The 13,261-nt window shown below is 53.0% G+C and overlaps 3 protein-coding genes across 23 annotated transcripts in view; 1 reads left to right on the top strand and 2 right to left on the bottom strand.

Moving 5' to 3' along the window:
* The window catches only part of DNAJC5 (DnaJ heat shock protein family (Hsp40) member C5), a 217,063-nt gene that overhangs the window by 75,359 nt on the left and 128,443 nt on the right, over positions 1 to 13,261 (top strand). The gene's annotated exons all lie outside the window — the stretch shown is intronic.
* STMN3 (stathmin 3) overlaps positions 1 to 13,261 on the bottom strand; it is a 239,048-nt gene that overhangs the window by 171,996 nt on the left and 53,791 nt on the right. Inside the window, exon 1 of one of the 18 annotated variants that reach the window (XM_050746390.1) lies at positions 2,974 to 2,983. The exons of 16 other annotated variants lie outside the window; for them this stretch is intronic. The gene's annotated coding sequence lies outside the window, so the exon portion shown is untranslated. Of the gene's footprint in view, positions 1 to 2,908; positions 2,919 to 2,973; positions 2,984 to 13,261 lie in introns of those variants that run through there. One more of the 18 variants, XM_050746363.1, reaches the window with a different exon arrangement.
* ZBTB46 (zinc finger and BTB domain containing 46) overlaps positions 1 to 13,261 on the bottom strand; it is a 91,837-nt gene that overhangs the window by 67,555 nt on the left and 11,021 nt on the right. The gene's annotated exons all lie outside the window — the stretch shown is intronic.

The raw sequence follows: 13,261 nt of genomic DNA, 5'->3' as shown, positions 1-13,261 counted from the left end.
ATCCTCACGGCACAGACGGAGGGAGGCCCGCGCGGCCCCAGCGATGAACCCGTCAGGGGTCCCCTGTACCCTGTAGGCCAGTCAAGCCATCCTTCCCAGCCCTTGCCCCGTGGGGCTGAGCGCAGGGCCGGGCCTGGAAGGCAGAAGCCACAGAGCTCGGGGCTTCAGTGGGGCGTGGGGCCAGAAGCGGGGCCAGGGCGGGGGTCACGGACCGGGTCACCCGGACCCACAAGGAGTCTCAGCCCCGGCGGGAGGCAGGGGGAGGCCAGTCTTCCTCTTAGGGCAGGGCCTGGGCTCCAGGGCAGGGTCACCTCCCGCCCCTAAGCGAGTCCTGCTTCCCCGTGAGACCCAAGCTCCTCCAGCGTGGGTGGGAAGTAGACAGAGCCTCCCCAGGGAAGGCCCTCCTCTGTCAAGCACTCAAGCCAGGACAGGCTCCAATGCCACCTGAAGAAATAAAACTCCGCTGGGCGCGGTGGCTCACGCCTGTAATCCCAGCACTTTGGGAAGCCGAGGCGGGCGGATCACGAGGTCAGGAGATCCAGACCATCCTGGCTAACACGGTGAAAACCCGTCTCTACTAAAAATACAAAAAATTAGCCGGGCGTGGTGGCGGCGCCTGTAGTCCCAGCTACTCGGGAGGCTGAGGCAGGAGAATGGCGTGAACCCAGGAGGCTGAGCTTGCAGTGAGCCAAGATTGCGCCACTGCACTCCAGCCTGGGTGACAGAGTGAGACTCTGTCTCAAAAAAAAAAAAAAGAAAGAAAACTCCATGATTCATGAGGTAAGACCTGGGAGCTGCCAGGTCTCAGAGTCTTGGGGACACCCAGGCAAGGACAGCTGGGTGCTCCGGGGCTGCAGAGGCACTCAAGGGGCTCTCCACGTTCCCCTTCGCAGGGACCGTAGCGCCTGGGGTACTTCGTCGTGGGCTTGGCCAAATGGGCACTAAAGGTACAGGTTTGGGGAAGCCAAGAGGGCCAAGGTCAGCAGCCCTGGGGGCCCTGCCCAGCGCTTCCAGTCCTCATGGCTGTGTCTGTTCCAAGAATGGGGTCCTGGGGCTTGGCACAGGCCTGCTGGGGTAGTGGCCCCACATCTCACCTGTGTCCCCCCATATTATGCCCAAGGGAGCAACAAAGGCCACCCCTGGGTCCAGTCCTCAGGAACTCATAGGAGCCCTGAGCCCAGAAGATAGCAGCGCCCTCACGCCATCCTCAGCAAACCCGCCAGAGCCCAGCAGGTGGAGAGGACTCCGGGGAACAGCAGGAGCCCCTCTGCCTCCCTTCCTCTCCCCTCTTCTCACTTACAAAGTTAGCCATGTGATGGCCAATGTGGCTTAACGCGATAAATTTTTAAAGATTTCTGGAAAAGACTTAAAAGACACGTGCTTGACAGTGAGAAAAGATTTCAAGGCTGGGTAGGCCTGGTGGCTCATGCCTGGAATCCCAAAGCTGAGGGAAGCCACGACAAGCAAATGGCTTGAGCCCAGAAGTTCAAGACCAGCCTGGGCAACATGGTGAGACCCCGTCTCTACAAAAAATAGAAAAAATTAGCCGGGCATGGTGGTGCACACCTGTAGTCCCCGCTACTCCGGAGGATGAAGCGGGAGGATCCCTTGAGCCGGGAGGTCGAGGTTGGAGTGAGCCAAGATCGCACCACTGCACTCCAGCCTGGGTGATACAGCAAGGCCCTATCTCAAAAAAAAAAAAAGAAAAAAAACTCTAAATACATGAAACTGGCAACCATTAACGTCAAGTCATGACAAAGGTGTCCGGGACGTAGGAGGCCCAGAGTGGGGTGGCCCTGGAAGGAGCCTGCAGTGTGGGGATGAGGCCTGTAGATGCCTCCGCCTCTTTGACTAATCCCACTTCTGAGACTCTGCCCCAAGGAAATAACCCAAAAAGCTAATTGGTTCCAAGATGTTCCTAGCACTGCTATGGCTAACAGTGACAAACAGAAAAAGACCCAAACACCTGACAATTCAAAGATGGCCCAGAAAACCGTGAAGTATTAAAACTGAGCAAAACCCAATTCCAGGAACATTAAAAATGCCAGTTACGTGGATGCTTAGAAGTTTATCAGAAATTGACGGGAAGAAATGAGAACAGAAAGCCCAGCCGCCCATGTCCACGCAGGCTCACACGAGGCGACCACACTCAGGATAGGCACCAAACCCCCGCTTTCCCTCACAAACCAAGGTCGTTATTTATAAAACACAAACAATCCCAGCACTTTGGCAGGCTGATCACCTGAGATCAGGAGTTCAACACCGTCCTGACCAACATAACAAAACCTTGTCTTTTTAAAAATACTAAAATTAGCCAGGCGTGGTGGTGTGCACCTGTAATCCCAACTACTAGGGAGGCTGAGGCAGGAGAATCGTTTGAACACAGGAGGCAGAGGTTATAGTGAGCCGAGATCACGCCACTGCACTCCAGTCTGGGCGATAGAGTGAGACTCTTGTCTCAAAAAACAAAACAAAAAAATAAAAATAAAACACAAATGCCGAGAGCATGCCCACCAGCACAGGTGCAGGGTAGGACGACTCCACGGTAAATCAGCACCCAGGAGGTGAACACAGCGTGAATATGAAAGCAATCTATGTTTCCCTTTCCTTGCTCCTGCGGGAACTCCAGCAGCAGGGCTGGAGGGCACCAGCAGGCGTCCATCCTCCTCTCTGACTTTTCACAAACCCAACAGGCAGGCAGAGTCTGCCTCTCTGGGTACCAGAACCCCACAGGATGGGCATGAGCCTCCCCCCGCCCAGCCCACAGGGGCGAGTCTGGTTCCCAGAATCCCACAGGACGGGCATGAGCCCCCGCCGCTGCCCAGCCCACAGGGGCGAGTCTGAGTCCTAGAACCCCACAGGATGGGCATGAGCCCCCCTGCCTAGCCCATAGGACAGGCATGAGCCCCCCCCCCATCCCAGCCCACAGGGGCGAGTCTGGGTCCCAGAACCCCACAGGACAAGCATGAGCTCCCCCGCCCCTGCCCAGCCCACAGGGGCAAGTCAGTCCCAGAACCCCACAGGATGGACATGAGCCCCACAAGGGGCAAGAGACGACAGCAGGTGGACAAGATGTGAGCCACCAGCCCACCAGGACCTCGGAGCCGCCACGGGGCGGGTCTCCCCGAAGAGTCAAGCAGCCTTCCTCTCCCTGGCCCCACTCCAGCTCTCATACAGAAGACACCACAACCCCAGGCCTCCCAGCTCTGACTTCCAGAAGCAGAAGGAAGTTCTTCCGAAGGGCAGCAGGGGCCCTGGCAGGATACAACTGTCACCTCCTCTGAAAGTATTTCCAGGAAGCCCACTGTACCCATGGCCACGGGCAACGCAGAGAGCGAGAAAATCTCAGGGGGTGCAGAGAGGAGGCGGCCCACAGGTGACACAGACAGCTGACCCTGACCCCCAGGCCCAGCAGAGATCTGCACGTGTGAGGGTCAGCTCTGAGCTGGGCGACGGGACAGCCGGCTCACCTTGCAGCCAGGTGAGCTCTACTCTGCTGAGAAGAGAGCTGCGACTGTCTGACTCTCTGCCACACGAGGATTCAGGACACAGTGGGCAGGTGAGCCATGCTGCAGGAACAAACCCCTTTCATCCAGCTCTGCCATGAGTCAAAATATTGGAATCACAGCCCCTGTCACTTAGTAGCACATCGATTTCACCAACTCCCACTTTTCTACCAGGTCTGGCTCATACATTGTTCAGACCAACTACTTGCCTGGGGAAAAAAAACTAAAGTAAAAATAGCTCTTGACTCCAAACAGGGAAGCATTAAAATATTCAAAAGAAGTGACCCTGCAAATATTGAAACAAGGCTTTAGTGCTGACCCACCAAAGAGGCGGTGATGTTTTTGTAACACAACTCTCACTAATAGGAAAACTCCAAATTCAGGCAAAATTTGCATTAACTTTTCCTACATAAAAAAAGAGAAGCAATGGTAAAGTACATTTGCATTTTTAGTAAAAACTAAATGAAAATCAACTTGAAATAAGAAAATTAACGTTAAAATTTTTCACAAGGCCAGGCAAGGTGGCTCAGGCCTGTAATCCTAGCACTTTGGGAGACTGAGGCGGGCAGATCACAAGGTCAGGAGATTGAGACCATCCTGGCTAACACGGTGAAACCCCACCCCTACTAAAAATACAAAAAATTAGCCGGGCGTGGTGGCAGGCGCCTGTAGTCCCATCACTTTGGGAGGTGGAGGCGGGAGAATCACGAGGTCAGGAGTTTGAGACCAGCCTGGCCAACATGGTGAAACCCCATCTCTACTAAAATACAAAAAATTAGCCGGGCGTGGTGGTGCATGCCTGTAATCCCAGTGCTTTGGGAGGTGGAGGCGTACGAATCACGAGGTCAGGAGTTCGAGACCAGCCTGGCCAACATGTTGAAACCCCGTCCCTAGTAAAAGAAACACAAAAAATTAGCCGGGCATGGTGGCGGGCGCCTGCAGTCCCAACTACTTGGAAGGCAGGAGAATGGCGTGAACCCGGGAGGCGGAGGTTGCAGTGAGTCAAGACCACGCCACTGCGCTCCAGCCTGGTGACAGAGCCAGACTCCATCTCAAAACAAAAAACAAAACAAAAACACAGCTGGGCGTGGTGGCTCACAGCTATGTAATCCCAATACTTTGAGAGGCTGAGGCGGGCGGATCATGAGGTCAAGAGATTGAGACCATCCCGACCAATGTGGTGAAACCCCGTCTTTACTAAAAATACAAAAAATATTAGCCGGGTGATGGCGCGCACCTGTAGTGCCAGCTACTTAGAAGGCTAAAGCAGGACAATTGCTTGAACGCGGAAGGTGGAAGTTGCAGTGAGCCGAGATCGCGTCACTATACTCCACTATACTCCAGCCTGGTGACAGAGTGAGACTCCCATCTAAAAAAAAAAAAAAGGCACAAAAATATGAAACAATCTGTGTTTTAAAATACATTAAGTTGGGGCCAGGCATGGTGGCTCACACCTGTAATCCCAGCACTTTGGGAGGCCAAGGCGGGTGGATCACCTGAAGTCAGGAGTTTGAGACCAGCCCGGCCAACATGGTGAAACCCCCTCTCTACTAAAAATACAAAAATTAGCCAGGTGTGGTGGTGGGAGCCTGTAATCCCCGCTATTCGGGAGGCTGAGGCAGAAGAATCACTTGAACCCGGGAGGCAGAGGTTGTAGTGACCCAACACTGTGCCACTATATTCCAGCCTGGTGACAGAGCGAGACTCCATCTCAAAATACAGAATAAATAGATAAATAAAATACATTAAATTGGAAATGCCAATGTAAGCATTATGGCTCCACACCAGAGCAGCTGCTCCCCGGCCACTGACCTGCACAGGCGAGTCCCAGCCCTCCCGCCTCTACCTGGTTCTACTGTCGGCTCAGGCACGAGTTCAAGGTCACGAGGATGCACCCAGTCAGACCATCAGCTAGGAAACGTCACAGAACCAATAATTCAATTGCAGACCTTCAGCTAGGAAACGTCACAGAACCAACAACCGATCCTTCCACAAATAAGGAGCATGAAACCAAGAGAAGAAATGCAATTTCAGGGACATCAGCACCCATGTGCAGCGCGTGGCCCTCATCCCAACTGTGATTCAAGTAAAGCCACAGTGAAAATGTGCAGGCCACAGTCAAGAACACTGAGCCCAGCCCAGCATCGTGACGCTGAGGAAGTGTTGTGGGGTGCCCAGCTGTGTGTGAGCCACACACAATGAAGCCCTTGAGGGTAAAACTGAGATTTGCTTTAAAATACTTGAGAGAAAAAACAGTGGGAAGGGCCGGGCACGGTGGCTCACACCCGTAATCCCAGCACTTTGGGAGGCCGAGACAGGCGGATCACGGGGTCAGAAGATCAAGACCATCCTGGCTAACACCGTGAAAACCCGTCTCTACTAAAAATACAAAAAAATTAGCCGGGTGTGGCGGCGGGCGCCTGTAGTCCCAACTACTGGGGAGGCTGAGGCAGGAGAATGGCATGAACCCAGGAGGCAGAGCTTGCAGTGAGCCGAGATCACGCCACTGCACTCCAGCCTAGGCGACAGAGCGAGAATCCCTCTCAAAAAAAAAAAAAAGAAAGAAAGAAAAAAGAAAAAACAGTGGGAGAGAGTGGGAGATATGAGTAAGACAAGAGCAGAGAACTGGGGGTTCCCGCAGCCAGGCGATGTGGACGTTCTCTCTAATTTTGTGTGTGTTTGAAAAGTTCCAAAATAAGTTTTTAAAAATATAATTAGGTTTTAAAATAATAATAAAACTTTTACAAAACTGAGAAACTATATAATCCAGCGATGCAAATGAGGTGAAAGAGAATCTCATCTGGAAATCCAGAGGCAGCCCCGCCCCTCAACAGGAAGCCCAAGACCTGCCTTTGCTGGGAAGTCTGTCTCCTCCCACCCCCAGGCAAGGGTCCTCATTTAGGGGTCTGGAAACCCACAGGCAGCCCCGTCCCTCAACAGGAGGCCCAAGACCTGCCTATACAAGGGGAGCCTGCCTCCTCCCACCCCCAGGCAAGGGTCCTAATTTGGGGGTGACCTCCCAGAGGAGTGCAGCAAGCCTGGGCCTCAGGAGTCTGACTGTGGGTGACAAGCCACAAATACAGCCATGTCCACATTGCACCATGGCCACCGCAGGCAACTTACAATGCTCTTGACACTCATCCTACTTCGGAATTAGGATATCAGACGTACCATTCACAATGTTAGGTGCTAAATTAAGAGTCCACATGTTACTACCTCACAAACCAAACTTTCCTGAATTTTAGCAATGATATTTCAGTAGTTGCTACCCTTCATTTTCCAGGAATCTTACTGGATGCACTAAAAATGCTCTTGTGAGCTGGTCATGGTCTCACATGCCTGGGGTCCCAGCTACTCAGGAAGCTGAGGCAGGAGGATCGCTTGAGCCCAGGACGTCAAGGCTGCAGTGAGCTAAGATCGTACCACTACACTCCAGCCTGGATGACAGAGCAAGATCCTGTCTCAAAACAAACAAAACACGCTATTCTGAAAAGGGGCCACAGATCTCACCAGCTGCTGAGAAAACACAAAAGTCCGAGAGCCCAAGTCAGAGCTGGAGGCACAGGTGCAGTGGGCACGAGTGCAGGTGCAGTAGATTCAGTGGGCGCAGGTGCAGTGGGTGCAGGTGCAGTGGGCACAGGTGCAGGTGGGTGCAGGTGCAGTGGGCGCAGGTGCAGTGGGTGCAGGTGCAGTGGGTACAGTGGAGGCAGTGGGCACAGGTGCAGTGGATGCAGGTACAGTGGGTGCAGGTGCAGTGGGTGCAGGTGCAGTGGGTGCAGGTCCAATGAGCAAGGCAAAGGGGCTGCGCAGAGGAGGGCCCGAGTCCTGCTTTGGATGGGGAGGCCCAAGCAGCCACGATAACTCAGCTGCCCCTCTTGGCTCCAACTCTGCTCACCCCAAAATGACTCCCTCCTACCCCCGTGTCTCTCCTCACAGGCTGGAAGGCTCACATAACCCGAGACACTCAAAGCGTCTCCCCCGTCTGCATAACCCAGCAAAGCAAGGACTCCATAAGCTGCTGTGTACCCAGGGCAGGAACCCGACCTGCCATAGGCCCAGGGCTGCGTGCACACTGGCTGAATGCATTAGTTAACATTTTGGTGATGCTGGTTACTTGCCACCTCTGCTGTAAATAACAGCAGCGTCAAGGATACAGTGGCCACAAGAGGCGGCAGCTGCTGACGCATGGAGAAGCCTCCGTAGAGAAGTATGTGTGGAAGACGCATCAAGAAAGCCCAAGCTCTGGTGCTGTTAAGGGCTGAAATGTGTCTGCTGAAGTCCTAAATCTGCAAATGTGACCTTATTTGGAAATAGGGTCTTTGCAAATATAATGAGATTAAGATGAGGTCATAGTGGATTAGGGCAGGCCCTCCCTCAATAGGACCGGATTCCTTAAAAGAAAAGGAAAAGGCCAGGCTGGGCGCGGTGGCTCATGCTTATAATCCCAGCACTTTGGAAGGTGGAGGCGGGCAGATCATCTGAGGTCAGGAGTTCGAGACCAGCCTGACCAACATGGAGAAACCCCGTCTCTACTGAAAATGCAAAATTAGCCGGGCGTGGTGGCGCATGCCTGTAAACCCAGCTACTGAGGCAGGAGAATCACTTGAACCTGGGAGGCGGAGGTTGCGTTGAGCCAAGATTGCACCACTGCACTCCAGCCTGGGCAACAAGAGCGAAACTCGATCCAAAAAAAAAAAAAAAGGAAAGGAGAAAGGCCAGATGTAGTGGCTCACACCTGTAATCCCAGCTCTTGGGGAGGCAGAGGCAGGAGGATCACTTGAGCCCAGCACGGGCCACACAGGGAGACCCTATCTCTTACAAAAAGTTAAAAAGTTAGCCAGGTGTGATGGTACATGCTTGTAGTCCCACCTACTTGGGAGGCTGAGGTGGGAGGATCCTTGAGTCTGGGAGAAGGAGGCTACAGTGAGCCATGCTTGTTCCACTGTACTCCACCCTGGCCCACAGAGTGAGATCCTGTCTCAAAAAAAAAGAAAAGAAAAAGAACAAGAGGCTGGGCACAGTGGCTCAGGCTTGTAATCCCAGCTCTTCGGGAGGCTGAGGCGGTCAGATCACCTGAGGTCAGGAGTTCGAGACCAGCCTGGGCAACATGGTGAAACCCTGTATCTACCAAAAATACAAAAATTAGTCAGGCGTGGTAGCGTACGTCTGTAATCCCAGCTACTTGGAAGGCTGAGGTGGGAGAATCGCTTAAACCTGGGAGGTGGAGGCTGCAGTGAGCTGAGATGGTGCCACTACACTCCAGCCTGGGCGGCAGAGTGAAACACTCTGTCTCAAAAAAAAAAAAAAATAAATAAATAAATAGAAGAAGGACAAGAAGGAAGAGGAAACCTGGACACCCACAGGGGAGACTGTGTGAAGACAGAGGTAGAGGCTGGAGCGAGGCGTCTACAAGCCAAGAGGCACCAGGGACTGTGGTCAACGCCTGCAGCTGAAGAGGCGGGAGGACCTTGCCCTGGAGCCTTGGGAGGAAGGGTGGCCCCGTCCACACCCCGATGCTGGGCGTCAGCCTCCAGCCGTGTGTCAGAATATGGCTCTACCGTTTTCAGCCACTCAGGCCATGGTCCTGTGTGACATAGCCCCAGGAATTCGCCCAAACAGCAAGCTCACCAACAGAGACTGCATGGCACCACGCTCTGAGTGGTGGCACTGGGGTTCTTTGCCCAGGATTCACATGGTCCCATCTGCCAGGGCCCCTGCCTTTTGAGTCTGTAGTTTTGAGGTGCAGTGCAAGGGGCCCTTTGTAGAGGCCTTGGTGGACAAGGGTGCTGGGGTGAGAGCAACTGGCACCATCCACACTGCCCCTGCCAGGTGAGGCACGCCCTTCCCACAGTCCTGCTGGACAGCATGTGGCAAAGCCACCCGGAAACCAGATGCAAAGCCCAGAAGCCCTCGGTGTAGCCCTGCATCCAAGCCACGGTCCCCTCCAGCTGGGCTGCATAAGGAGGGCCAACCCTGGGTCTTCATAAGGAGGAGAGCAGTGCAGGGCCGCCCCTCAGGCAGCTCTGCAGAGGGAGGGTGGGCCAGACCAGCCCAGACCCCCATGGCGTGTTCTACAGTGACAGCAGCCACAGCTCCGGCCAACGCCTGGGCACTTACCATCTCTCCTGATAGTTACGTGTTCACATCAGCGTGTCAAGAAAAGCATCACTGGCCAGGCACAGTGGCTCATGCCTGTCATCCCAGCACTTTAGAGGGCCGAGGTAGGCAGATCAGAAGGTCAGGAGTTCGAGACCAGGCTGGCCAACATGGTGAAACCCCATCTCTATTTAAAAACAAACTACAAAAATTAGCCAGGCGTGGTGGTGGACACCTGTAATCCCAGCTACTGGGGAGGCTGAGGCAGGAGAATCGCTTAAAACTGGAAGGCAGGCCAGGCGCGGTGGCTCAAGCCTGTAATCCCGGAACTTTGGGAGGCCGAGACGGGCGGATCACGAGGTCAGGGGATCGAGACCATCCTGGCTAACATGGTGAAACCCCGTCTCTACTAAAAAATACAAAAAATTAGCCGGGCGCGGTGGCAGGTGCCTGTAGTCCCAGCTACTCGGGAGGCTGAGCCAGGAGAATGGCGTAAACCCGGGAGGCGGAGCTTGCAGTGAGCTGAGATCCGGCCACTTCACTCCAGCCTGGGCGACAGAGCAAGACTCCGTCTCAAAAAAAGAAAGAAAAAAAAAAAACTGGAAGGCAGAGGTTGCAGTGAGCTGAGATTTCACTCCAGCCTGGGTGAAAGAGCGAAACTCCATCTCAAAGAAAAAAAAAAAAAGAAGGCCGGGCATGGTGGCTCAAGCCTATAATCCCTGCACTTTGGGAGGCCGAGGCAGGCAGATCACGAGGTCAGGAGTTCAAGACCAGCCTGACCAACATGGTGAAACCCCGTCACAACTACAGAATACAAAAATTGGCTGGGCATGGTGACGTGCGCCTGTAATCCCAGCTACTCAAGAGGCTGAGGCAGGAGAATCGCTTGAACCCGGGAGACGGTGGTTGCAGTGAGCCGAGATCAAGCCACTGCACTCTAGCCTGGGCGACAGAGCAAGACTGTCTCAAAAGAGAAAGAGAGAAAGAGAAAGAGAAGAAAGAAAGAGAAAGATTAAGAGAAAGAGAAAGAGCAGAGCATCACTAAGACACCAACTCATGACTTCCTGGATACACTTCCTTCTTAAGACAAGGCAAAAATCAGGTGAAGTAAAAAGTGAGGTTGTTATCAATACAAAGCAAACAGAGAGAGCACCCGAGACGCTAATGGATGCTGCCTGCCGGCTTTGCTCCCCCCAGAAGCGCATCCCGAGGAAGATGAGCCAGCCCTCGCCAGGATGCAGGTGTGTGTCTCACTCTCACCCTTCCTGACCCTGAGTCTCAGGCTCATCTGGAGGCGTACATGATCACAACTCTGCTTCCTGTGAGGGCTCTGCCATGGGCCCTCGACAGGGCCTTAGACAGAAACAGGGTCCCACAGATGATGGGACCTTCTACCCTCCCTTCTCCCAAGGTCTCTGGCAGTTTCCACACTGAAGAAAGCAAAAACAGCAACAGTGCCCCAGGGGCCAGACCAGAGGCAAACGGATTAAAAAGACCACTTCTCGGCCTCCCTGAATGTTAATGCAACCTCTGGTGAAATCCAGTGAGCAGCCGTGAAAATGGCTTTAACTAAATGGGGTATCAGAGTGAGCGCCACCTCGTAACTCCCTGCCTCACTCAGCCAACAAGAAAAGCAACTGGGACGCTCGGAGCACTGACAGCCACTTTGTCAGTCTTGGGACACGCATTTCACCATCCAGCAGAGGGTGTCTGCTAATGATTTCCGAAAAGTTCTTCAAAAGGCTCTGAAGTTAAAGAACAAGTCTACATACAAACTAAAATAAAAGCAATAAAATACTATAGATGTGTTTCCATATATCACCATAGGTAACGAAACATAACCATTTCCTCAAGCAAAAACATGCAAACTCCCAATGTATGATGTTACCAATGTATAACGTATAACCAAGAAAAGAAAGCAAAAGTCGTAAAAATAGTAAATAGGCACACTTTTTTTTCCTTTGAGACGGAGTCTCCCTCTGTCACCCAGGCTGGAGTGCAGTGGTGCGATCTCGGCTCACTGCAAGCTCTGCCTCCTGGGTTCACGCCATTCTCCTGCCTCAGCCTCCCGAGTAGCTGGAACTACAGGCGCCCACCACCACGCCCGGCTAATTTTTTGTATTTTTAGTAGAAACAGGGTTTCACCGTGTTAGCCAGGATGGTCTCGATCTCCTGACCTCATGATCCGCCTGTCTCGGCTTCCCAAAGTGCTGGGATTACAGGCATGAGCCACCGCGCCCGGGCTTTTTTAATTTTTTTTTTTTGAGACGGAGTGCCCAGAGCTGGAGTGCAGTGGTGCAATCTTGGCTCACTGCAAGCTCTGCCTGCCGGGTTCACGCCACTCTCCCACCTCAGCCTCCTGAGTAGCTGGGACTACAGACACCCGTCACCACACCCAGCTAATTTTGGTTTTTTTTTTGTATTTTTAGTACAGACGGAGTTTCACTGTGTTAGCCAGGATAGTCTCAATCTCCTGACCTTGTGATCTGCCCGCCTCAGCCTACCAAAGTGCTAGGATTACAGGTGTGAGACACCGCGCCTAGCCAACGTAAACAGGCACGCTTTTTAAGAAGTATATTATTATTATTATTCGAGACGGAGTTTCGCTCGTTGCCCAAGCTGGAGTGCAGTGGTGCAATCTCGGCTCACACAATCTCTGCCTCCTGGGTTCAAGCGATTCTCCTGCCTCAGCCTCCCTAGTAGATGGATTACAGGCATGCGCCACCATGCCCAGCTAATTTTGTATTTTTGGTAGAGACGGGGTTTGCCATGTTGGTCAGGCTGATCTCGAACTCCCGACCTCAGGTGATCTGCCCACCTGGGCCTCCCAAAGTGCTAGGATTACAGGCGTGAGCCACTGCGCCCGGCCTATTATTTTTTTAGATGGAGCCTCACACTGTTGCCCAGGCTGGAGTGCCATGGCACCATCTTGGCTCACTGCAACCTCTGCTTCCCTGGTTCAAGCAATTCTCCTGCCTGCTGCCTGAGCCTCCCAAATAGCTGGGACTATAGGTGTAGCCACCATGCATGGCTAATTGTTTTTTTTTTTTTTTAGATGGAGTTTTGCTCTTGTCCCCCAGGCTGGAGTGCAATGGCGCGATCTTGGCTTACTGCAGCCTCCGCCTCCCGGGTTCAAGATATTCTCCTGCCTCAGCCTGCCAAATAGCTGTGATTACAGGCACGCGCCACCACGCCCAGCTAATTTTTGTATTTTTAGTAGAGATGGGTTTCACCATGTTGGCCAGGATGATCTCAATCTCTTGACCTCGTGATCCACCTCAGCCTCCCTAAGTATTACAGGCGTGAGCCACTGTGCCCGGCCTTTTATTATTATTATTATTTTTTAAGTAGAGATGGGGCTTCACTATGTTGGCCAAGCTGGTCTCAAACTCCTGACCTCAGGTGATCCACCCACCTCGGCCTCCCAAAGTGCTGGGATTACAGGCCTGAGTCACTGTGCCTGGCCATTATATTACTATTATTATTTTTCATTTTAGAGAAGGTCTTGCTGTGTTGCCCAGGATGGCCTTAAACTCCTGGGCTCAAACGATCCACCTGCTTTTTTTTTTTTTTTTTTTTCCTGAAACGGAGTTTCCCTCTTGTCACCCAGGCTGGAGTGCAATGGCATGATCTCGGCTCACTGCAACCTCCGCCTCCCA

The sequence above is a fragment of the Macaca thibetana genome, chromosome 10 (genome assembly GCF_024542745.1).
Source record: "Macaca thibetana thibetana isolate TM-01 chromosome 10, ASM2454274v1, whole genome shotgun sequence".
NCBI classification, from domain to species: domain Eukaryota; kingdom Metazoa; phylum Chordata; class Mammalia; order Primates; family Cercopithecidae; genus Macaca; species Macaca thibetana.
Note: the sequence above shows the minus strand (reverse complement) of the source record. Positions and strands in the feature narration are given on the sequence as shown.